We start from the raw sequence: 25,672 nt of genomic DNA on the forward strand, positions 1-25,672 counted from the left end.
TGCTGCCTTTGCCATAGTCAACAACGTTGAGTTTTTGTTGTATATGCTTCTTGACAAAAATAGTGAAGAAAGGAATATGGTCCCTGCAAAGGGGAATATCACACGCCACCCACTCACATGTGCATGATATTCGGATAACCCTTACTCAACTTCTTAATGCCTGAATATCAAGAATACTGAATGTCAACTACTTAATTAAAACTAATATTTGGTTTTGTTAAAGCTGAGTAGGATAAAGGGCTGTTGACTTTGCACTGAAGAACCTTCGAGTAAACAAAGCTTCAACAAAATATAGACGGAAGCTCATAGCTAATTTACGCCAAGAAAGATGCATAGGCTTCGGAAACCCTCGCTTCACTGCAACGTGTGAACTTCGAAAACAGCCTTCGTTTCCAAAGCAATTACTTCTGCGACGAATAGGTGTTTTCAAGGCACTTCATGGTGAACAAAACGCTGACTACAACAAGCGCTTCTACTGATGATGTAATAAAAGAAAGAAAGAGAATGAAAAGCAAACAGCATTGCCGACATTTCCACATGTCGAGGCCACTGAATCCAAAACGCCGAGGTTAGTATGTAGAAGAGGAGAGTTGCGACGTAAGCACCTGAGCCCTAAATACGTGTGGCATGTTTTCTTTTCGAAAGGGCGCACCTGTTTTAGCAGCGAGCTGGATGAGCTGTGCGTCAGACATTTAATCAAAAGGCAGCTAGCTGACGCCAGGTTTTTTAAGGTTTCAGAACAGGCCCCGGCAAAGTGGTGGTTCTAGCATCCGGGAAAAGGTGGCTGCGCTTGAAAGAACTGTACGGATTCCGAACTCATTCATGTGTGATCAACAGATGATAAAGGACATTTTGGGCCACTTATTAGGTACGAAGCACAACTGAGCAGGACACCTAACTCAGCCAGTACATATGAGCAGTTTGTATATCTTTGAGCCATAACTGTGATTGTGATGAGCAGAATCTGCCTAAAATAATTAAGAAGCCAAATGTTTTGCTGGGTTTTCTAAGTATCCGTGAACAACACATTCTGGAACTGCATGAAAGCTATAAAAAGAAGAACGAAAATTTCTTGGCTGGTGAACCCAGTAGACAGCGCTTCCAACACCAGTCTCTTCGGGAAGTGTTTAAGCAAACGGCGAAGCGGCATGACTTCATCGAAGAGTTTGGACGCCGCCGACAGCGCTGTCTTCGGGGTTCTCACTGCCTTGGGATACCTGGTGGGCCTGTACTTCTCATTTTTTCGCCGACGCAGTCAGGTACGTCAGTGAGCTCAGTGCTTCTTTTAAACTATGGATTCACGTGTTGTATTTGTTACTCAGTACCTTTGTAACTAAAGAAACATAGCGCCTGAACGAAAAGACGACGAACGACGAGACAGGACGTCGTGGTCAGTAGTTTTGTGCATACTTATTCAGTTCCGATGTATTACCAACCCGCCCAAACCTGTTCACTTCTCATTAGCTTTGGCGTTCAAATACTTATACGAAGGCTGCGGGGCTGCGGCCGCATTTCGACGGAGGTGACGTCCTTTCGTTGTGCGATGTCAGCGCTCGTTAACTAACCAAGGTGGTCTGGTAGTTAAGGAACCCAGGTGTAGCTATCGAATACGGCACTCCTCATAGCCCGTGTGCCGCTTGGCGACTTTAAAATCCAAAATTTCCAATTCACGATTTACAGTGCATGAAAATGCAAGAAGCAAAGGTTTGGGTCGAAAATTTCTGGCTTGTTACTTGTAAAACTGATCATTATGACCAGATTGCTGGAGACTGTCACCACGCACGCAAAGAAAAGGAGAATAATTTCCTTTATTTAGAGTTATTACATATAATAAACGTTTTTTAAAAATTTTATCTGCACAACTTGAACCGCGGTCACCGTTCTGTACACCTGATGCAAGCACATGAGAAGGAAGTGATTTTAATTCGTCGTATTGTGATCAAAGAAATAGAGTTAGTAGCACTAAGACAAGCTATCAAGCGTGCCGTCTTTGTTATGTATTTTTTTTAGTTTGCGCGTTAAAAATGTGATTGTATTGAGAGGCTGTGGTTTGCCTGCTGAAAATGCCTTTGTCCTTGTGCCCGCATTACAACATCTCTTGTTCTATACTCATGGGCTGTCACGGCTGTGAGCACTTTTCGGGGTGACTGCAAATAGATGTCCACATTATTACCACGAATGCGATCGCCTCCAATGCTTCCAGAATGGCACGTACCTACCAAAATGAAGCTCTACTTCTGCTATCTAAAATGAACGAACGCATATACGTTTATAAAGCCACTAATTAAAGAAAAGCGTCACAACCGCGTTTTTTTAGCATTACACTTGCTACTTGTACTAAAGTCCTGAAGTGAAATAGTGGCATTTACCTAAACAAAGACTCCATCTTCTCATTCGTAAGGCCATGATAACGAACTGGAGCAATCAAAACTCATTTCGAAAAAGGACCGTCTGCGTCAGGGTTATTGCGCGTTCGTTGTAAAAGCTGTCACCTCAGCACACTTCATTGCCACGCCGGATACCAAGTGTTCTCAACACAGTATTGATTTAGTGACTGCTGTGAGCACTGTACCTACATGGGACTAAAGCTGTTGCGGACACATGAAAACATAATTGAAAAGCTCGGTTTGAGAACTAAGTTTTTATTCGCAGGGCAATTAGAAAAGTACACATTCTCCTTTCAATTACAGAATATGGTGCCCCCTGTCGAATTATTTCGGAGGTTGTGTTTGCGCTGCAACAGTCGCAGTCTGCCAGGTTTTATGATTTCCTGCGTGTTTACATTGCACTTCTAGTACTATATGGCACTCATTAATATTGTCTGACCAGGCCGCTACCGCTGATGCGAACAGCACATCTAAAGCCCTGCTGGAAGCTTTCCTGGGCAGCCGAAGCCTTCCGGCCACCGCTCTTGCCGTCTCCGTGGTGGCCTCGCTCGCCAACGGCATGTCCGTTGTGGGCTTTGTGGGGCACTACTATGCCTATGGCTTCCACACGCTCTGGATACTTGCCTTGAGCACGATTGCGATGGGGATGACTTCTGTCGTGGTGGTCCCGCTGCTGTACCGACTGCAGACCATGTCTATCTTTGAGGTACACCACCCGATAAAAGTCGCGTCAGAGCTAGACGTAATGAGTGCACCATGCCCAAAATTCTCGGACATAAATTTTGAAAATTTGAAAATTGTAGACACATTCATGAAAATATGGAATGTAATGTTTCATTCTTGTGATAGGCAGGAAATTTTTTTAGAAGTGTTTCCATCGATCGCATTCAGCATTTAAGACTGCCATAGAAAACCAATGGAGATGGAGGGATGGAATAAACTAATGTCCATCGTATAAGGTGGTCTACCCACTCCTCGACACGCCGGTCAGGGTGCGGCTGCCGCCGCCTCAGATGCAGGCTGGGAGGTCTTGGGTCAAAGCAACCTCTTCAGCCAGTTGGACGAGCAGGAGCTGGGAACGCTTTGGACGATAGCAAAAATGTCTATATACAAAAAATACAACACTGCCGTCGGGTGATCTGTGGTTAAAATCATTGTTGTAATAAAATCTTACATTCTATGAAAAAGTTGCGTTCATAAATGGTTTCCAGCTCAAAAATGCCATTGTCCAGAATTGCTCGGTATGAATCGTAGTGCTGTAAGAACTCATCAACCTTTGCTCTTTGATTTCGGTGCTACGTCATGAGCGTTAACAGGATCCCTAACATAGAGCTCGCATAGAAGGTATCTCCAAGCATGTTCGCGCGTAAAGCGTAGTCGTTCCCGGGTTCTGTAAACATAAGTACTTCCGCCGCTTGTTATACGTGGTTTGGGTCGTAGCTTCGTTAAGATCTGCAAGCAGCCTTAAGAAGTTTTTTCGATGATTTTCTTGCAACTAACCATAAAATCCTAGCTGCTTCAGGTGTCTTAATCATGTGTTTTAGTGGTCTTTAGATCTCTCAAATTCTTACTTGAAAGCTGACGTGCAATTCTTCAGATTCGGTGTCAGGCAGAATTCTTGTAGAAGTCTTAACTAAACTCTCAATGCCTTGGCCTGCTCGTATACGTAGCGAGCATAATTTGGACTACACGTACATCACTCGGAGGACAAATAAGCTGGAATCTTGCACTGCTTTCACTTATAATTGAAAAATATTAGTTAAATGATCAGTGTGACAGAGCCCGCGACACTAATATTTGTAAAGGACTACAATATTATGCACATGAAAGCTGTTCATATTTATGGTTGGTAACAATTAAAAAGATATGCTTTTAGTTAATAAATGAACATTCACTGATCATCACATAAATTGTAACAAATATCACTAAAGTATAGAGATGGTAGCTCTGGACATCTCAAATGTCGTTACTGCTCCATTAAGGTTGTCTTTTTTTAATGGCAGTTCAATGACGTTGCTTACTGCAGTCCAGTAATGGATGTTAGTAATGTGAAGTAATGGACAGCGCCTCTTTTTCTTTCTTTCTATCTTTCTTCCTTTCTTTCTTTCTTCCTTTCTTTCTTCCTTCCTTTCTTTCTTTCTTCCTTCCTTTCTTTCCTTCTTTCTTTCTTTCTTTCTTTCCTTCTTCCTTTCTTTCTTTCTTTCTTTCTTTCCTTCCTTCCTTCTTTCTTTCTTTCTTTCTTTCTTTCCTTCCTTCCTTCTTTCTTTCTTTCTTCCTTTCTTCCTTCCTTCCTTTCTTTCTTTCTTGCTTTCTTTCTTCCTTTCCTGCTTTCTCTCTTTCTTTCCTTCTTTCTTTCTTTCTTTCTTTCCTTCCTTCCTTCCTTCTTTCTTTCTTTCTTTCTTTCCTTCCTTCCTTCTTTCTTCCTTTCTTCCTTTCTCTCTTTCTTTCTTTCTTTCTTTTTTTTTCTTTCCTTCCTTCCTTCGTTCTTTCTTTTCTTCCTTCCTTCTTTCTTTCTTTCTTCCTTTCTTTCTTTCTTTCTCTCTTTCTTTCTTTCTTTCTTGCTTTATTTCTTCCTTTCCTTCTTTCTCTCTCTCTTTCTTTCTTTCTTTCCTTCTTTCCTTCCTTCTTTCTTTCTTCCTTCCTTTCTTCCTTCCTTTCTTTCTTTCCTTCTTTCTTTCTTTCTTTTTTCATTTCCTTCTTTCTCTCTTCCTTTCTTTCTTTCCTTCTTTCTTTCATTCTTTCTTTCTTTCTTTCTTTCCTTCCTTCCTTCGTTCTTTCTTTCCTTCCTTCCTTCCTTCCTTCCTTCTTTCATTCTTTCTTTCTTTCTTTCTTTCTTCCTTTCTTCCTTTCTTTCTTGCTTTCTTTCTTTCTTTCTTTCTCTCTCTCTCTCTTTCTTTCTTTCTTTCTGTCCTTCTTTCCCTCTTTCTTCCTTTCTGCCTTTCTTTCTTTCTCTCTTTCTTTCCTTCTTCCTTTCCTTCTTTCTCTCTTTCTTTCTTTCCTTCCTTTCTTTCTTTCTTTCTTTCTTTCCTTCTTTCCTTCCTTACTTCGTTCTTTCTTTCTTTCTTTCTTTCTTTCTTTCTTTCTTTCTTTATTTCCTTCCTTCTTTCTTTCTTTCTTTCCTTCCTTCCTTCCTTCGTTCTTTCTTTCTTTCCTTCCTTCCTTCCTTCCTTCTTTCTTCCTTTCTTTCTTCCTTTCTTTCTCTCCTTCTTTCTTTCTTTCTGTCTTCCTTTCTCTCTTTCTTTCTTTCTTTCTTTTTTTTTATTTGTTGCTTAGACATTTGCCTAAGAAGGGGCTGGGGCTAAAGGCACAGTGTTGCCTGACAGGGCCTCAGCCCCCTATTACATGACAAACAAACATACAAATTACAAAAGTCCGGCGGGCCGGTACAAAATAGTATCCTTGATAAGGACAAAAAAATGTGAAATCAAAGAAAAGTAGACACAAAACTAAGCATTATACAGAGGAAAATACATACACACTCCGCAAAAAAGACAGAAGCGCCTGATAAGAATTTGCATCATAAATGTACGATGACTACATAAATAAGAAACAAAGACCAAGACATGCATGAAACACTTCATCAAATAAAAAAGTTCTACTTAAGGCTTATTCTAGCCTACTGAAAAAGAAGGCATTACGGACATATAAGCACAAACAAGAGTACACAGATGCGAACACAGAAACACTAATTGTAAAAAAAATGGACTACAACATGCTTACATGAAAGATCTCAGTGATCGGTATAGGTGACATCGCTACAAAGAAGAGCTCCCTTACATTCATTTTTGAAAGTGGAGTAGGGTTTACTGTAATTTATATCACTTCTATTGAGAATTTTGATAACTTGAAAAGACAGTGCTTGACGACCATAATTAAAGTGGCACGCGCATGATCACTGTATCTTACATATTAAATATTGCGATGTGGTCTCTCTTTTCTTCTAGTACCTCCGCATGCGTTTTGACAACAAAGTGGGGATTGCAGCCTGCCTTATCTACTTTTTGCTGAGTGTAAGAAACTAAGTTCCCTTCGCCCAATTTTATCGAACCTAAATTTGTTGTGCGTTTGGAGCTAACTGCTAGAAAATAAATGATTCAAGTTTAGCACATTGTGCTAGTGTAATTTGCACCGAACCAATGGCCAAAAAGTTTAAGATGTTATTTCGTTCTGCATATAGCTGTGGTTAAAACTTCTCTGAAAATCAAGCTTTATGCCCTGCTTTATTTGATTTATGGATTCCGAAGACAAACTAATCTACGGGGAAGCAAACACTGCTTTGGAGGACTCTTGGGATAATTCCTACAAACTGCGGCAAAACTTCTATACACGAGTGCGTTATCTCTTCCCCTATCCGAGAAATTCCGCAACGGCCAGGAATTAAACTTGTGACCGTGTATTCAGCTCCAGAATCCATTATCTTTTGCAGCCACTTGCAGCGTTGTATCGCTTTGTTACTAAAGGCAATTAGAAACACTTGCGTTCTCTGGTGTGTTGTAAAGTAATAAAAAAAGGTTGAAACGCTACGTTAGTTTTTTAACATCCGTAAGAGAAAGTGTTTAACACTTTGATAGCCCTGCGTGCAAGGTACTCTGAAGAATCACGTCAAAATTATGGGCTTAGTTTTAAAACTGACAGAAGGAACTTTGAGTCTGAGGTTAGTTGGCACGACAAACTTAAGGACACTTACTAAGCATGGTAGCCTGTGGTGGGTCGAATTAAGCCCTTCACAACATCGCTGGGCCCAAGTATAAAGCCGATGGGAATGCCTTCCAGTAAACACTGCTCTGCGGTTCAAACACCAGCCAGGAACGTTGACGTCAAAGCATAAGCACTGCCAGCTAATGGTTCGAATCATGCTGTAGAGTATCATGTGCTCTGTTCACCACAACTTTCCGCTGGCGGAGATGAAGTTCTTTGGAGGTATTCTGGTGGCTTTCTTGGCTAGAGTGCAAAGCACTGGATTAAGCTACAGTTACTGGGAAAGAGGCTGATTTGGTTATTCTTTTTCGCCAAGGAAGGAATAATCTGCTCCTTCATGGGCACACTAGGAAAAGTTGTTAATATGTGCTTTTTACTGCCATGCATGTGTTTTGCTCGGCATATCGCATTGAGCATTCTGTCGACGAAAGTTTTCCGTTTAATATAAAGCTATCTGACAAACACTAGTCTTTGGAGCACCTGCCATTTTGTTTTATTCTAGATGAGAGGCACGAAATGTTGGTTTACATTAGACACGCACACTCACGTCATGTTCACATACACTGCATATTGCACTGCGGAAAGCTTGTTCCCTCCTTTCTGTTCCCTTAAATTTCTAGTCATGAAGACGCCACATGCGTAAGCAGACAATATTTGAGCCTTCAAGTGCCTATTTGCGGCCTTTTTCTCAAGGCGCCATCGAACGGGAAGGCGTGTATGTGGTGTTAATATTAGAATGGTTTTCATGAAATAACCAAGACTGTTCGCTAAGGCATTGCAATGTCTCTGAAATCAAAGGTTTAGAACTGTGGCGTTGTATCCCTCTATTTGTTTTCGTGTTTACCTTTTCATTTAGAAATAAATGTTCTTATTTTACTCTCCCTGTTCTTTTTCTGCAGTAAACCCTGGGTGCAGTGGGAATATACAGCGCTGCTATCGGGATTTCCACTAGTAAATATTTTTCTGCTAAACCTGTTCTTTGTTATTCGTTTCATGGTAATAACTATTGGTGATATTGCATAAAGGGATACATAAAAAATCTTCTAAAGACTAAAATACTTGCCTATATTGCTACTACCTCTCTTTAACGAGTCGTTTCCACGAGGATTGAAAATTTCTGCTACATCCGTGTGGTTACTTTGCCACAAATTCCTCGTTCAGCGAACACTCGAACAAACTTTGCTGACTCGAATTCGTTGACTTGTTTTAATTAGGCAGCCAAAAGAGCTTGACGATTCTAATGCATCGACCATTTTAAAGAATCAGAAAAGCAGCGAGAATGCACTGATCAGAAAAAAAGAACAATCATATTGCAGACGTATTTTCTATGCAAATGCATAAACGGAGCCCTCGCTTAGGGGAGCACCACGCCTGATTGCACGAAAACAAAAAGCCCAACAGAAATCTGTCTTCTGCAATCACTACTCGCAGCAACTGTGCCCAATACTTTCAGTAAAACCCTTTTGTTTGTTTTAATGAAATCCCGGTAAATATGACTGACGACACAATGGTAGGTGGGTTAAATAAAAGAAAAGTTATTGATTTAGTAACAGGGATTTCATTGCTTAATATTGAAAACCTGATCTCAAGAAACTCACTGGCTTTTAAGAATAGGTTTTGTTCACGCATATTATCGGACATCAAAAATTTCTGACCAACAGATAGCCGATCGCTTTTGACAGGAGATTGTGCTTGCTCTCCTAGCTGAGATAATGCGCTACAGGCCGCTTGCCTTGCAGTTGCGAAGTGGTGAAGTATAATAGTCCATCTTCTGTTTCTTTTTTGTGCATTCGCCTCTTAATCTACGTTTCAGTGTATTCCATCCCAGTGCTGTACTCAAACATCGCTATTGGCCTGGCGGGCACAGTATACACGGCGCTGGTAAGACATTTGTATTGCTGTAGGCTCTGCTAGGCAAAACGCAGGTTCATTGCGATTAAGTGTGCAGTGCTTCTTAATAAGTGCTGTACTCAAACATCGCCATTGGCCTGGCGGGCACAGTATACACGGCGCTGGCAAGACATTTGTATTTCTGTAGGCTCTGCTATGGAAAACGCAGGTTCATTGCGATTAAGTGTGCAGTGCTTCTTAACAAGAGCCGCCGCGGTGGCTCAGCGGTTATGGTGCTCGGCTACTGACCCGAAAGACGCGGGTTCGATTCCGGCCGCGGCGGCTAGAATTTCTTTGGAGGAGGAATTCTAGAGGCCCGTGTACTGTGCGATGTCAGTGCACGTTAAAGAACCCCAGGTGGTCGAAATTTCCGGAGCCCTCCACTACGGCGTCTCTCATAGCCTTAGTCGCTTTGGGACGTTAAACCCCATACACCAAACCAACCAACCAAACCTTCTTAATAAGAAGTAAGTAGTAAGTGCACTGATTTGCGGCACAGGCGCAAATCACAACCAGCTGCAAAAACTGCACTTGCTACTGTTGACGAAAAAGGTAAAAATGAAATTCGTGTTGAGACATCAATTATATGTTCGCTTCATTTTTCATTGTTGACGTTAATACTCATAGAAGTGGAAATACGAGATATAAAGCACCAAAAGATTTTTATTTTGAAAGTAAAGAGTTGCCTTCAAGCATGTTCTATTGCCGGCATTCAAGATATGTTGCTCTGATTTGAAATCGGGCTAGCGATCACCTGCAATAGGCGATGATTTGCCATTCAAAGCGAACAAAACTCGATCTTGGCTTTCTTGTGTCCAGTACCAGCATTCTGCCCCTCGGCTCTCTAGAGGCTCCCGGCCAATGAGTGGGTCAATTACAGGGTGGAGGCTCGGTCGGACATACTTGTCTCCAGTTCGGAGATCTCATAGCCCATGGGATCTGCAGTTCTGCAGGAGCTCGCATGTGACATCACAAAAAATCGGATGGCTGGTTTACGCCGAAATCGGAACTCCATGCAAAAAAAAAAACATCCTCGAACTTCTCGGTTTGCTCAGACTTCCAAAGCCAAAACACAATTTATACTAAGGAACTATCTGTCTTTACCCTCTTTAACGCAAGTGTACATGCTGTCGGCTGGGGAATCAGTTTTTACTTTAGAAACATTCTGGAAACGACGCTGTCATTCGACTAGTGCCTTGCGGAAGACATCGAGGGGGTGCTTTAGAAGATGCAGTATCTTGCGTTCTTACAGTGGAAACGTAAATGATTACGACTGTCAAATGTTGACCTTAAAGTTTCGTTTTTCCCAGCCAGCAGAGAGGTTTTTTCAGATAAGCAATAACTGCGGTTTCGTTGTAGGAATCTTTCTATGAAACGGTTGTCAGATGTTCTTTCCTTATTTCACCTGGATGCGGATGCACTTTTTGTAATGGAAAGACTTGGCCAGAGATTTGCCTTCAGCGCTTGCAAATAGTTTCATTGGCTTTAAGAAGCAACTAGTCAATGCTTTTTTTCTCTTTGTTAGTATTTTTCGCAGCGTCTTTAACAGATGGCGTTTTTTTTCGGCTAAAAGGGAGGACTCCGAAGCGTTGTATGGGCAGACTGCGTTCAAGCTTTTGTCATGCTTGCTTCGCCTCTGACAATCTTTGGGAAAGTCCTCTAAGACCACACGAGAGTGAGTCCACCTCTGCGGTCCATCAGTGACATTAACCTTAAGGATCTCGGACTGCGGTAAGGATTATCGCGTCTTCTTTCGTTTGCGACTGTTGTGTGGCACTGAACACCCTAAGTTATGCATTTGTTTTCTGAAAGAGTGAAACAATAAAGAATTAAATTAGTGTCAACATTGAAATGCCACAAACCGAAGAAGTCCGTTTCCTAGATACCAGGCTAGCTTGCGAAGAAGGCAACAGATGCTAAAACTGTGCACCTCGAATTAACAAACTTTTGTTTGCATGTCATTTGGCAGATAGTAATAAAAAGAAGCATTTAAACACGCCTTTAAAAAAACAGCTCAGAAAGTTGTGTGGCCATTTAAATGACTGTAGTTTCTATGAACAAGTCAAACGGTTACACGAAGGTGCATATCCTACTGTTATTCTTCTTTCTCTAGCCAAAGTGGTCCGTAAAAATGCTACTGTGGGTCACAAACGTTCCTGAGAAGTAAAAGCAGCTTGAAAAGTTTTGTATGCGCTTAATACCCCAGATAAGGGAAAAAATTAGCCAGCGAGCATTATAGTCTCGTAGTGTTCTCAGCAGATGACAGACTACAGAAACTTTGTTAGGTGATAAGTACTTTTCTTTTTAAGAAGCAACCACGCACTTAGAAGCCGAAGAAAAAAAGTTGTTAAGTCTGCGGCTGGGGTTGAGTATTTGTGCCCTTTCACAAGTGGTAACTTCTACATACGTCAAACCAGGAAGTGCTTGAATAGCAGACTACGACAACAAACTAAAAATTGAGAAAGTGCTGAAGGAATTCTTGCCGAACGTTCTGAGGAGTGCAAGTCAGATGACTGCAGCTTCAGTTTCAGTGAATGTAACGTCAAAGGAAGGAATACCAAACTAATAACACGTGAAGTCGTGTTAAGCGGATACCAAAATCTCAAATGACTCTGTCCATTTTTTTGTAGCTTTGTAGAACAAAGACAGCGCTATTGCTGATGCGGTGAAGAAGTGTTTAACTGTTCGGGCATATAAACTTTCATTGTGATAGAGGGGAAACCTTTGCCCCCACGGTTTATAAGAACCTGCAATGAAATTGTCTAATCAGGTATCACCATCTGCTTATCGGAGAACGCAAAGTGTCACGAATGCTATGGGTTTGCAGTTATCTTACAAACACTCTTTGCAGGGCGATTTGTTTCATTGTTGTGCATTTACAACAAATTTCACTAACACACAAGACAAAACAAAGGAGACGAGGTTGACGGGACTGGCGAAAGCTTGCAACTGATTGTTTTGCATTGAAAGTGAAAAGCTGATATAGAAAACAATAAGAATGAACGGACACTTGGACAGACGAAGCCTGTGGTTGTGCCTTATATGCAAAAAGTCGCCCGCAAATAAAATCACAAGAAAGCAGCGCAAACTTCGCGAAGGACGCAGAAAGGGGAGACGAGACACAGACGCTGCGTCCTTCGTGAAGTTTGCGCTGTTTTCATATGACGGAAAACCAAATAGCTCGTGATTTGTTCCGCAATATAAAAGAAGGCGGAAACAGGCATGGCATTCCAATAATATTTTCAGCACCACGAAAGCTCGGTTGGCTACGCCATCGAATCAGTTTCGAAGGAGTTGACCAAATGTGCGCGCAACGAAGCATGCCATAAAGTTTGTGAAATGTGCAACACTGTCGTCTACCTAATTCCACACTCTCGTCTACCTAATTCCACAGTTAAAGGAACTAACATGACCACTCACTCTATTGCACATAACTTGAGCTACGATTGAGAATATTAAGATTATTCGCAGAAGCAGGAGCAGAGTAGAATGACAGCTGTTTTGGAAGCATACCGCATCAGAACTAGTGATGCCTGCGTGAATGATACATCGATGCGTTTGTATCATGTAGAGGGAAAATTTCTGGAGTGTTTCGCATGCCATGTGCACTGGCTTGTATACCTTGTTTGGGGCGTTTGTTTTCTTTTATCATTGCCTGCATAAGATTCAAATTTGATGCCAACAAAAACCGTTGCAAGTTCACCCCAGTCCCGTCAACCACTTCTCCTCTGTCTGTTTTGTGCGTTAGCGCAATTTGTTGTGAACTAAAAAAATGCCACAGTAATAAATGAGGGATGCAGAATAATAAACTTATTATCTGTCACGTCTTCTTAGCGCATACTTTCTGATGTAGCCAGCAGTCGCCTTGACACATGTTAAGGTCATCGCATCAAGGCCTTTTATAATGACAAGCTCTCAGAGGATACTTTCGACTTTCACACGCAGTGCTAACTTCGACGTATCGACTGACGAGAACCTCTTGAGTGCCTGATAGCTGCACTGCCCTACGCTCTAGTTCGTACCGGCATTGACCAGATGGCGGTCCAGCGATTCATGGCAGCCAGATCACTGAGAGACGCCAAAAGGTACAAATCTGCTCTTTTTTCCCTGTGCTGATGCACCTCACATCGGTGCGAAAACAGCAATTATGCATGTCCGAGTATGAGACGGAGAAGTTAAGGTATGTTTTCATTTTTCTACTTTTTCAGGATTGTTGTCGGCGGCGTGCTGTCTGTGGTGGTCTTTTTTTTGATCGTAGCTCTTTCATCCGTATTCATGATATACTGGTACAGAGACTGCGACCCAGTACTGCATGGAGATATCAAAAGCTACGACCAGGTGACTATTTCCGATAGATTACTTCAATTCGTATTACGTGCAGAACTTTAACTAAGGAACATTGCAGGGTGGCATAGATACTTACACCAGTGGACATCTGGAAAAAACTAGGTATGTCTGCCACGCCTATTCAATGTAGTACATTACTTGGTGCTTTACATTACGATTTGCATTATAACTTAAATGTCGATGTTTCCGCAAGAAAATCTGGAATTATTTTTTCAGCCAGAACCTGAAAAATCGTGATGAATGTACAAACTGGCGAGCCTGTTGCGACGGAATTATCTTGCCCAAAACTACTTGCATCTCACGAGAGCAGATTAGCGTTCTACTGTCGTTGCGAAATTACTGTAATAGGGTTTTTATTTCCTTTTACATAATATGCACTTGCTCGGAAGATGAACCGCCTAAAACGTGTACCGGCCGGAAAAGAGAAAGTACAGCTTCTTCCAAGTAGCCTTGTTGATTTGTTCATCAGCCCTCGCTATGCTATAGCCTTTAACTTTGCGCAGTCTCTTTCAAAGAACAGTATCTGGTGAAAGGAACGTGTTGCACCGCCCTGTAGCAGTCAGTGCCTACTGACTGATTTAAGCTTCAAAACAAACAGAGACCAAAATTTCACTCTTTTTATGACTCTTAATGGGAACCATCTCACGTTTAAGTAATGCGTTGCTCTCAAAACGTAAAGAGCGCCATAAAATATTCTCACTCGCAAGTCTAACCGATTAGATACCCTCAGAACGCACCTGTACGTGACGAGTTTCATGCACAATTCTAGAATGTATGTTGTTTTGTCGGCGGTTGGCATTGGCGAGATTGATGTCGGAGTATATTTCGCCTCTCACTGCAGTAGCTTTGAAGGGTAATAGACTATTTGGAATTTGATACGCTTGAAGTGTTGCCTACATTAAAGGTAGACAGAAAAGAGAAAGCCATTTTGCCATCTTCTGGAGAAAACAAAGGACAACTAAGTTGTAGGAATGTGTGTGCGTTGCAGGAACCAAAACTACGGGAGGTAAAACTTCAAGATCATGTCTCAAAATACAAGATTTCCGCATCGAGTGGCTTCAAGGAAATTGATCGCCTCGTCTTCTTTTCGCATTATTAATTGGTGGTGTTGGGCCAGTGGCGAAAGTTCACCGCTTTCTGCCATTTCCTATTCTCTTCCAGGTTCTTCCATTGCACATAACGGACAGCCTTTCAGATTTTACAATGCTCAGGGGGTTATTTCTTGCGGGACTTCTCGGCGCTTCGACGAGGTGAGAAAATAAATAGTGCCAAAAACATTCGTAAAATGTACAGTCGCACTTGCTTACAATGGTTCCACTTATAACGAACGCTCTTATTTATGTGGACGTGGGTGGTGCTACCATCATAATATTTATCAATGTATCAAGCACTGCGCCTTATATAAAACGAACAGATATGGCTATATCATTCGTTTGGAGCGAACACGCCATGATCTGTCAACATCCACGTCCAAATGCGTACACTCCCCACCAGACAGGTAACCGAATAGCTCCGACCAGATCCAATGATAGCACTAACATTAAGTACAATGTTACTCCAAAAAAGCAATAAAAGAAACGGCATTGGAACTGCTTTTGAACTGCTGACCAACAACTCACCAACGAGCTACAACGTCAATCAGCGCGTATGTGCGTGCCGGCTCGGAAATGCGCCTTAGTGGTTCCAGAGGCGCGTTGGGCGCATTAGCGGGGCAGGCTTGTGAGGGAAACTGCACCAAATCGTAGGTGATAAAATAATTGTAGCGGTTTGAGAAGTTTCCACAGCATGCATATAGTATCTCTTGTTGGTCTTGGTGGTCAAGTGGCGAGCGGCGCCTGCGTTATCCTGCTATTTACCGTCTGTGCTCCGTGATGACAATGCTGTAACAGCGGCCAATAGAGACGTAAGTGATTTCTCTATAGCGCCCTAGTTGTGTTCTCCCGGATGAATAAAGTGAGATCGCAACGAAATCTGCTCTGCTGGCAACCCTGCGGTGACGCCTTTTTCGTTCTTTTAGATACGTGGCACCGCTTCAGGTCAAGAAGTTTTGGTGAGAACCGCTGGATACTTAATGTTACGCCTTCTTTGCTGCGATGAGCACAGCACGAGTGTTCTAGACAAGCCAGCTTATGTATACACTTTCTACGGGCACCTGAACTGCGCTAGCTTCGGTACTGTTTCCTGAAATTCTTGAGAGGACACTTAAAGGTGCACTGAAGAGGATTCTGAACTTGTCTTTTTGCCGCGGGAACTCGATCTACACGTTCCCAGCATTCTTCGAAACTTCGATTTATTGCCGTGCGTGGCCGATGTTCCTAATTAAATCGAATTAACGTCCGGCTCCCGCCTGTTTTTTCGAATTTTCGCCCGTACGCTGGGCGGACTCGTTCAACGCGTGGAGTGCCTTTCAGCCAGCTCCGTGGAGGCTTTCCTTTCGCTTTATTTATGTTTTTTAGGTTTCCGTGAATAAATGGTTTCATTCGTAGAGAATATAGCCGCAAAATAAGGCCGCAGAAATAAAAATACGCGCGGACTATTTGCTTCTATGGACTACTACGTATTACTCTGCCGATGGCAGAGCGGCAAGCCGCCACGGGACTGGGTGAAGGGCACTCCACGCGTTGGTCGACTCCGCCCACCGTACGGGGGAGAATTAAAAAAAAGGCGGGAGCCGGACGTTAATTCGATTTAATTAGGAAAATCGGCCACGCACGGCCATAAATCGAGGTTTCTAAGAATGCTCGGAACGTGTAGATTGAGTTCCCGCGGCAAAAAGACGAGTTCAGATTCCTCTTCACTGCACCTTTAAGCTCCGCCTTAAGGGTGTGACGTCACACCGTTAATGGACTAATCCCCATATATGCGCAATCGGTCATTCTTTACTTGGCATTCGTATGGCCCTGCGAGTCGTGGGCCACAGCCCGTTGATGGTGGGTGCTGCCACCCATGGGGTTTGTGCCACCAGGTTTCTGTTCCTGAGCAATGTCTCGTGACCAGTAATAAATTAACTGCCACCTGCCACCTGTCTGCAGTTTGCTTTAAATCCTCTGAGCGGGTTGTGATGCCAGGACAAGGGCCTCCTGGGTGGATGGGGTGGCCACCTGGGCCACCCTATCCTGGCCAATTTTTCGCTCACAACACCCGCGACGACACCGGTGACGACGACGCCAGATGTCCTGAACAGAACGAGCCTTAGAGCTATTACATTACAAACTTTTTCTCCAGGACTGAGTTAAAGGAGGCTGACCTGCTAGTAGGAACCGTGCAGGTTTCAATCGCAATTTATTATATACCGTGGTGGAGCGGCCCGCCGGCAAAAAGAGTCGACCACTAAGACATGGACGTTAGAGGGTTTGTGCCTGATGAGTATACTTTCAGGAATGAGACATACATAACGGAATTTTTAGCGAACTAATGAAACCAGTCTTTTTCATACTATTCATATTTAGCTTTAGCTGTAGTGGGGACAGTCCTGCTAAAACGACTTTTTGATAAAAAAAAAACACATTCTGGCCGGTCGTCAGCTTCGCATAAGTGGAGTCGAGTGTGTTGCACAGCCCTTTGCTTACCAGTGTATAAAAATCTAAGTTTTTAGACGAAGTGTCTCCTATACACATTGTTTCTCTTCCATACATATCGGAGGCACAAAGCAGAAGCATACAAGGGATACCTGCGGCGTTTTTTAGTGCAGGGAATAAGAAACTATTCATTCAAAAGCGCGTAATTAAGCTAGCGAGTGAGTGAGTGAGTAGAAACTTTATTGATTTATAAGATTTAGCCTGCGGTGGAGGTCTTCTTCAAGTCTTCTCTTCAAGTCTTGAGGTTGCCTCCTAGCCTTGGGTGGTCCCCTAGTCCAGGGCTCCACTGAGTCTGGCCACCTCGCTTGCGTGTGCTATGAGTGCCCTTTGGGCCTCTAGCTCGCAGCTGGTGAGCCGGCTCTCCCATTGCTCCGCACTTGGTGTGTCGTGTTTGTGGAACGATATGTTTCTGTCGCATTCCCATGTTATGTGGTATAGTGTTGGCCTCGCTTCGCACCAAGGGCATGTGGCGCGGTATTGTGTCGGGAACATCTTGCTTAGTATATATATGTTGGGGAAGGAGCCTGTCTGTAGCTTCCGCCATTTTGCGGCTTCTTCCTTGCTTAGCTCTTTGCGTGGTGGGGGGTATTTGTATCTTAGCCCCCTGTATAAACTTAGTGTTTCAGAGTACCCAGCCCCTAGGCTAGTCCAGAGCTCCTCCGGGGCTTGTGACCCCCCAGCTCGGATAGTAAGCCCTCGAGCTAGTTCGTCCGCCCTTTCGTTGCCCCAGACCCCCGCGTGGCCTGGTATCCAAATTATGTTATGTTTCTCTCTCCTCCCCGAGGGTGTCCCCTCGCTGAGGATCCTGAGTGTCGTTTTGCCTACCCTTCCTTTTGTGTAGTTTCGACACGCTTCTTGTGAGTCTGTTAAAATATTCAAGGGTCTCCCCTTTCTATCCCCCTCCCTCATTGCTAGGGCTATCGCTATCTCCTCCGCCTCTGCTACATTTGATGCCCTGGCCGTGAGGCTCGTTATGTGTTCTCCCTGGTGGTTGACGACTACCGCCACCATTTTATTTCCTCGTTCACCATAGTACGGGGAAGCGTCGGTGTATACCGTGCTGTCCCTGTGCCCTATTGTTTTTTCATAGTATTCTGCCCTGGCTCTCCTGCTGGCATGGAGGTTTGGGTCCATGTTGCGGGGGATGGGTTGTACGCTTATGTTTTTTCTTAGTGCGTCTGGTATGTTTTCCCTGTTGTTGTGATGGTTCTCCGTCTCCCGACCCAACCTAGTCAGAAGTGCTCGTCCGGTTCTTGTGTCGCTGAGTCTTTGAAGTTGTGCCTTTATTTGGCATTCACTCAGCCCTTCAAAAGTGTTGTTTAGCTCTAGTTGCATTAGCTTCTCGTTGGACGTGTTCCTTGGTAGATGTAAGGCTATCTTGTACGCTTTGCGAAGGATAGCTTCTGCTTGCTCTCTTTCAGCTTTGATGGTTACGTGGTATGGTAGTGAGTATGTTATTCGATTGACTATCAGGCGAAGAAATCTATACACTCTTCCCCCATGCGATAGTTAGGTACATCGAATAAAATGCATTGTAGTGGGAAAAAATATAAGTGACGGAGGGTTAGTGTTGCCGCAAAGCTATTGATTACTCTCTCTGGCCCATAGAGAAAGTGAGCGTAACGCTGCTTTTTCTTATTTTATTACTGCCGTAAACAAATTCTCTGACCATAATAAGCGCGAACGTGTTTGGAGTGTTAAATGCTGGGATGCACGTTTCATTTAGGGTACCATGGTAAAATACGAAATAATGTGCTGGTTATGTGCGGAACGTGAAAATCAGGACTGCTTAATTCTCAGCTATAATCTCTATACGTTACAGGGTGTAAAACTGAACACTGAGCTGAAACGTCTTCATCAGAGCTCTTGCCTTACCCGGGTAATGCATTTGAAGTTGGGAATGAGGCCGCGTTAGGGCTGTGTACGAGTAAGACCCTTTTAATATTTGTTTGGAAAGCAAGACGTGAATGCTTTTAAATGCTATATGTTCTGGTATATGAATGCTTCTGTACCTGATCTGCATATACTTATGTGCTGTAGGCTTGCACCATAACGTTATTCATTTTTATCCGCGTAACTTTTTTGTAACTGTATTACTTCAACATTTTCATGCTCATCTGGAGTAGCCCGAATGCTATATTACCAGGCTAGACATCCTGCAAACCTGCCATAAACGCTGCCAACCCATCATCTTCTTCTTCGTTACTGAAAAACGAGCGCGTAAAGATGCGTTCGGACTGTGGCGAGAACTGCTGCAACAAACATTCAAAGACACGCCTTTCAGTAGACACCTGTTAGGGCCCTAGAGCACAACGCTTCGGTCAGTTCACCACTGTCACCACAATCTTCACCAGAGTAAAAGTGAATAAAAGATTTCATTCGAGAGAAGCTCGAACGCAGTGTGATATACGATGAGAAACAAGAGAAATCCCCTTTACGGGGCCTACTTTGGGACCTAGTTCGGCGGGAACACACCACCTGTGCATTACAACTACAGCCCCAGGTGCATGCCATCCTCAACCGCTGCACCGGATGTAAAAAAAGTGCACTCCTAATAGCTTGAGACACTCCGGATGCTGCGGAAAAATACCACTGGAATTGGTCTTGGGCGCCGGTTGCTTCAGCTCGCCATAATGCCTCGCCGCGTTACGACTTTTCCACACGTCTGTGAAGCGGAAATGAAATAAAATTGTACGTTGGCGTGTATACCTACCTATACCTGAGTATGGCCATGCTGCAAAAAAAAAACAAATAGTAAGAACCAGGTCCTCGTGGAGGCGTTGCCTGGGAGAATGCAGAGAATTGAAGAGTCGGGCATTTGCAGAAGGGACATTCATATATGGCTTCAAACAATCAAACATGCAAACAGTTGCCCCACAATTGAAAGCGACGTACAAGAAAACAACACTTGCTGAAATATAGGCTCGCTAAGTAGTAGCCTACTGCGAACGATACCACTGACTTCAAGTTGTCGCCTGGAGGGCACAAGCCACCCGTGGAATGCGCATAAATATTATTTCCGATGGATATGAATTCACGACTCACAAAACCAATTAGCCGTAAATGGCCAGAGGAAATGAAGCTAACACTCAATATCTGCACTAGCGCGAATGCTTTTCGGAATATAGTATTTGATACGTGCATATAACCTGGCCACTTTTGCATATCCAATAAATCCAGGATTCACTAGGCATTCCGCTGTTTTTCAAGACGAGCGAGCGCTGTCTACTCGTCAGAATTCACGTGCAGGAAAACTCGCAGGCGATAATCGGGGGATCGTTTCGATGCGTTCGCATTTTCTGTTGTAGCTAATTCTAGGTTATCTAATGCGAAAATATGCCGAATTGTTCATTTATACTTTACACCATTCGATCCCTGGGAGTGCTCACACCACTCCTTGCTAATCAGTGCAGCGGTTAAGCGATGCGCCACTGCACCGGCAGGCGGCTGCTTAGAACACAGCTGCGGGTGGGGCATATCCCTGAAGAAAAAAGTATACAACAGCTGTATCCTACCGGTACTCACCTGTGGGGCAGAAACGTGGAGGCTATCAAAGAGGGTTCAGCTTAAGTTAAGAACAACGCAGCGAGCTATAGAAAGGCAAATGATAGGTGTAACGCTAAGAGATCGGAAGAAGGCGGAGTGGGTCAGGGAACAAACGCGGGTTAATGACATCTTAGTTGAAATCTAGAGGAAGAAATGGGCTTGGGCAGGGCATGTAATGCGAAGGCAAGATAACCGCTGGTCCTTAAGGGAAACGGAGTGGATTCCAAGAGAAAGCAAACGCAGCAGGGGACGGCAGAAAGTTAGGTGGGCGGATGAGATTAAGAAGTTTGCGGGGATACAGTAGCGGCAACCGACAAAGGACAGAGTTAATTGGGGAGACATGGGAGAGGCCTTTGCCCTGCAGTGGGTGTAGTCAGGCTGATGATGATGACGGGTGGGGCTGGTGAAACCCAGGTTTCTCTTCCTGAGCAACCTCTTGCGAGCAATAATTGACTGAGACCTGCCGCAGTGGACCGGTTTCCATCCATCACGGTGGGAAAGTTGTGGTGACATAAGGTCCACATCACGTCATGAGTCACCTATGACGGCGGTCGTCATTTCCGCTGGCACGCGCCCTTCTAATGCCAACGTATTAACAATTGCTTTTGAACTGACATTATTGTTTTCGGTTCTCACGCATTTCGCAGCACGGTGTCATCTGTTGTCAACTCGAATGCCGCGACTATTTACGTCGACATCATTTCTCCGTACGTCAACATGAGCGAGCAGAAAGCCGTCGCGGTGATGCGCCTGCTTGGTACGTGCGAGTCAACTCGGTGATCGCCGAACTGTGTTTCCTTTTAAGGCGAAAGCCTTTAATGGCTCATACTGTCGTGACCATGACGTCTTAGCAAATTTATCCGCTTTTCACATTGGTCGAAATGGTCGTGACGTCACTGCACGCGAATTTTGAGTGTCCACCGAAATATCTGACACAGTTACTGCGCAATTCCCTTTCCGCAAATTTTCGACTGGTGTGCCCCGAGATATGTGAGACTGTTGCTTCGTAATTTACTTTCCTCAAATACAATTTTCATTTTCTTCATTACGGCCCTTCTTTCTCTTTCTTATTTCACTCCACTTCCTCCCTTCCTGTACGGCGCGGTTCGGGTGTCCACCGAGATGACAGAGAATTACAGCGCCATTTCCTTTCCTCAACAAGCGTTGCGTTCAAGGGCAGTGGCGGGCAGCTCTACTGCACGCTGTCACTTTACACTCCTGAAGGCAAAGATTAAGCATAATTAATTGGCAGTTAATTAATGCACCAATAGAATGTGAAGTGAACAATCGCGTAGCAGAATGCAGCACTCACGCTTTCGCCTTTCACCACTTTAGCCGCTAAACTTGCTCGTAATTTTTTACGTCACGTAATCGCTTATTTACGAGAAGTATGCCCCGACAGCTGAAGGTTTGCCTCAGATGTTCGTATTTGAAACGTATAATGTGGCCAGTATTAGCTTCTATACTCCTAAAGTTGCGACTACTGCAGCGTCTTGAGGAAGGCTTAACTGTTCACATCTTCGTAATATCTATCCATTAGAATGTGAGGTAACACTACGTGGTTGATTAGGATCGCTTCCCCGCATGGTAGCCTTCCGAAAACAGCTTTGCATCTCTTTAGAAAATTAAACAGGGTATTTATATTTGATTTGTTGCGAAGTAACTAATCTTGCGACAGTCGGCACACCACATCGATTTGAATATTGAGAGGTCGAAGAACACGGCGCCTATTTATTACGCCGCAAGTGCCAACACAATTCTAAACTCCCATGTCTTGTCTTTTACTTGCCATTCATTGCAGTACGTCGTTATTTTGATTTTAGAGGAATATGTGCATGTGATACCATCCAAGACCTGTGGATACGTTCAATAAAAAAAAACAAATGAATTTTCAGCAGTATACTTAACATTAAATGTGTAATTTTTCTTGATGATCTTCATTACGTTCGGGCGTAATTGCAAATGTAACAATAATTGGCTCCTATAATAACAGATTGTATATAGGGGCGCAAGAGAACCTCATCCGCACTACTATTGCATGCAAAAGCCGTACTTGGTCACCTCTTGCTTTCAACTAACTACCAGTGGTGGGTCTCTTGCCAAAAAGCTTGCCGTCTAATCCCCTTGACTTACGAATGCGTACTCAATAACGTGCTGTATTTCATGCAATACTTTATTCCTGTACTGTAAGTACCTTCTAATTGAGCTTTTAGTAAAGGTAATTCCTTAGAGGCCCATGTATTATTAAAGCAAGTATCCGGGGTTTTCAATGCATAGGCGCTCTTCTGTTATCCAACTGAGCTAACCTGTAGGCTGCTCATAACACCCACAGACTACAGATTTATCTATATGAGTCACGTTGGCTCGTTCACGACCATTGGTGTCCGCAAAGCTTCACCTCAACACAGGACAGGCACTGGTGGAGATAAGGAATAGATTGCCCTCTGCAGAGTTAAGCCTGTGCACATGCATGAGCGGGCGGGCAACATTGGCAGGACATGTGCGACTACATAAATCCGGATGGGACATGGAAAGTCAAAGGTTAAGTTTGCGCTTTATAACTGATTTAATGAACTAAATTCGCTGGTTTCAGCTGTTGCCAGCGGCACGACAATGACGCTCTTTGCCATCGCAGTCCCATTAATGGGAACAGCCGCAAAGGTATTTATTATCTTTTGCTGCAGTACTACGCTTGGCTTTCTATTTGCGTTCGCTAATCTGCAGCCACATTGCTACTTACTCCCGCGACACTGCCTCTCGCAGTAATTGAATACCTCGCTTACGGACATTCTGCGCAGCTCTTCATGTCTCTATATTCCTCTGCTTCTGGGCCGTTCGTCGGAATCGTCCTTCTCGCCATGTCATCGCCATGGGTCAACGCAAAGGTGCGGTTTTCCTCCGCGGGCCTGCCTGCCTACAAAGGCTTAGGCAAAGCTTATCAACTACCGTCTTTGCAACTAAATCTCCCGCCTTGCCACAACGTATTCAAGGCAGAACTTCGCAAGCTAGAAAATCTATCGATACGCAATAGTCATCGTCGACGACTGAACTACAGGAAAAAAACGTAGCGAGAGCCGTTTAATTACAGGGCTCCACCTCCGAAACGCTGGCTTCGGCGGAATCATCCTGGTGTAGATAATTTTCATGCCTAGTTGCTATGATTCCGGGGAATGTCTGCCTACTCACCGTCTAGATACGCCTCTTACTTGTCTAACGTCGTTGGAAAATAGAGAAAGAGTGTTGCCCCTTGCAACTTTCACGAAGTACACTGTGAGGGTGTTTCTAAAAATAGTGTTTCTATTACTGCTGCCTACAGCTGAAGTTTTCTTCTTTGTTTCAGGTTTATGGTAGATGTGGCTCACACGTGCGCTTGACCACGCCGCAACCCCACACATAGCCAGATGTGATGATCTGTGTGTTTTTGTGAGGCTACATACGCTTATGTGAGGCTAGAGTAAGTGAAAAGACCCGAGGGGAAGCTTAAGCACCGCCTTAAGGATATGATGCGATTGCTTGAATGGGTTAACGCTCGTATATGCAGATTTGGTCATTCTCTACTTAAAGGTGCACTGAAGAGGAATCTGAATTCGTATTTTTAGTGCTGGAACTCGATCTACACGTTCTGAACATTCTTAGAAGCTTCGATTTACGGCCCTGTGTGGCTGATTTCCCCAATTAAATCGAATTAACGTCCGGCTCCCGCCTTTTTTTTTTAATTCTCCCCCGTACGGTGGGCGGAATCGAACAACGCGTGGAGTGCCTTTCAGCCTGCTCCGTGGAGGCTTTGCTTTCGCTTTATTTTGTTTTTTAGGTTTCCGTGAATAAATAGTTTCATTCGTAGATAATATAGCCGCAAGATAAGCTCGCAGAAATAAAAATACGCCCGGACTATTTGCTTCTACGGACAACTACGTATTACTCCGCCGATGGCAGAGCGGCAAGCCTCCACGGAGCTGGCTGAAAGGCACTCCACGCGTTGGTCGACTCCGCCCACCGTACGGGGGAGAATTAAAAAATAAAGGCGGGAGCCGGACGTTAATTCGATTTAATTAGGGAAATCGGCCACACAGGGCAATAAATCGAAGTTTCTAAGAATGCACGGAACGTGCAGATTGAGTTCCCGCGGCAAAAAGACGAGTTCAGATTCCTCTTCACTGCACTTTTAACATGCCTGCATACCTGGGAGGCCTCATACGATTTCTGGATCAGTGCCGCAGCAGTTAAGCAATGTGCCACTGCCCTGCAATGGCAGGTGCTGCAGCCGGTGGAGCTTGTGCAACCCATGTTGCTCTTTGCGGGCAACCTCTTGCGAGAAATCAATAATTTAACTACTGCATGCCAATGTGGTTAGTATGCTCACAATCCGATGGGCAGGTTGGGATGACACCATAAGGTTGCAAGAGAAAGGAGGGTCGCCTGCCTCCTAGGTTCCTTCCCTGGAGTTTTTTTTTGTGTATTTCTTGCTCATGGTCAACGATGCCGACGCCGGCTGTTCTGCGACACGAGCTCCTTAACGTTATCGCGTTAATCAATAAGTGAACTTGAATATCATCTTGTGAACGCAACCGCATACACAGCGTGGGCAAAGGCACCGGCCTGTTTATTGAAACGGAGTTGAGCCCCGGTAATTTACGAGCAGCAGAAATCCGTGTAAACTAATGTGAAATGCTTTACCAAGGAACCGATTTACCAGCTCACATGACAGAGTGCCGCCTGGGCCAGCCTGCTGGTCTGTGGCATTCAGCTGTGGCACGCCGTGGGCAGGATCGTCTCCGGGGTTCCCCCACCACCTTACCTTCGCAAGACACTCGACCGCTGTCCGACGCCTTTCAATGGTACCGACATTGGATCCAACCACGCAGCCACGTCGTAAGCACTGAACTTTCACTTGACGGCCTCAGATGTTATCAGGGTATTTTGTTCGCGCCGTACCCTTTCTTACTCTTGTGAATTTATATTCTTTGTTAAATAGGGCAATTGATGGAAATGGTGGTCTTACCAATATCACTGACCAATATCACTCAGACTTCTCATCACCATTCCCTCGATTTTATTAATTATGCTTTTATAAGCGTCTATCCATCGTAATGGATAGCGTTGCAGGAATGACAGTCATATGTCTTCTTTGGGCTCTACGCATCTTGACTTTAGCGTACTTTTATTCTCAACATGATCTACATTCTCAGACATGAGCTGCCCGTACGCTGGCCAGCGCTGTTTGGCAAT

At 44.1% G+C, this 25,672-nt stretch overlaps 1 pseudogene across 1 annotated transcript in view; it reads left to right on the top strand.

Moving 5' to 3' along the window:
• Positions 1 to 739: 739 nt before the first annotated feature.
• LOC149348371 (putative sodium-dependent multivitamin transporter) overlaps positions 740 to 25,672 on the top strand; it is a 29,171-nt pseudogene continuing 4,238 nt past the window's right edge. The window contains exons 1-13 of the transcript XR_016292249.1: positions 740 to 1,259; positions 2,830 to 3,093; positions 6,332 to 6,397; positions 7,985 to 8,036; positions 8,899 to 8,966; positions 10,549 to 10,706; positions 12,921 to 13,060; positions 13,184 to 13,313; positions 14,484 to 14,572; positions 21,094 to 21,203; positions 23,040 to 23,107; positions 23,245 to 23,331; positions 25,140 to 25,315. The product of XR_016292249.1 is annotated as a putative sodium-dependent multivitamin transporter (transcript). The remainder of the gene's footprint in view (positions 1,260 to 2,829; positions 3,094 to 6,331; positions 6,398 to 7,984; positions 8,037 to 8,898; positions 8,967 to 10,548; positions 10,707 to 12,920; positions 13,061 to 13,183; positions 13,314 to 14,483; positions 14,573 to 21,093; positions 21,204 to 23,039; positions 23,108 to 23,244; positions 23,332 to 25,139; positions 25,316 to 25,672) is intronic.

The sequence above is a fragment of the Amblyomma mixtum genome, chromosome 4 (genome assembly GCF_055824585.1).
Source record: "Amblyomma mixtum isolate Tamu chromosome 4, ASM5582458v1, whole genome shotgun sequence".
Lineage (NCBI taxonomy): Eukaryota > Metazoa > Arthropoda > Arachnida > Ixodida > Ixodidae > Amblyomma > Amblyomma mixtum.